This window comes from Penaeus monodon, chromosome 21 (assembly GCF_015228065.2).
Source record: "Penaeus monodon isolate SGIC_2016 chromosome 21, NSTDA_Pmon_1, whole genome shotgun sequence".
In the NCBI taxonomy this organism is placed as follows: domain Eukaryota; kingdom Metazoa; phylum Arthropoda; class Malacostraca; order Decapoda; family Penaeidae; genus Penaeus; species Penaeus monodon.
Window position 1 is genome coordinate 36,723,054 of NC_051406.1, and position 273 is coordinate 36,723,326.

Genomic DNA, 273 nt, shown 5'->3' on the forward strand with positions numbered 1-273 from the left:
GAGATTCTAAATGCCAAAGTTTCACTATTCTTAATTTGCACAAGTTCCTGAGCTACATATGGGTAACCATCCTACCATAATGCTTCACTCCTATGTGGTTGCCTGTCTCCTGCCCTAGCTTTGAAAGTTAATTTGTAATATGATGCATAAGGTCTATTTCCTTCTCAGTTCTGTGGTGATTTGTCTATGCAATGAGAACAACAATAATGAAAACATTCACTTAACTACTTAGACTGATAATTTTACTGAAGTATCTAAATAACATTTGACAAA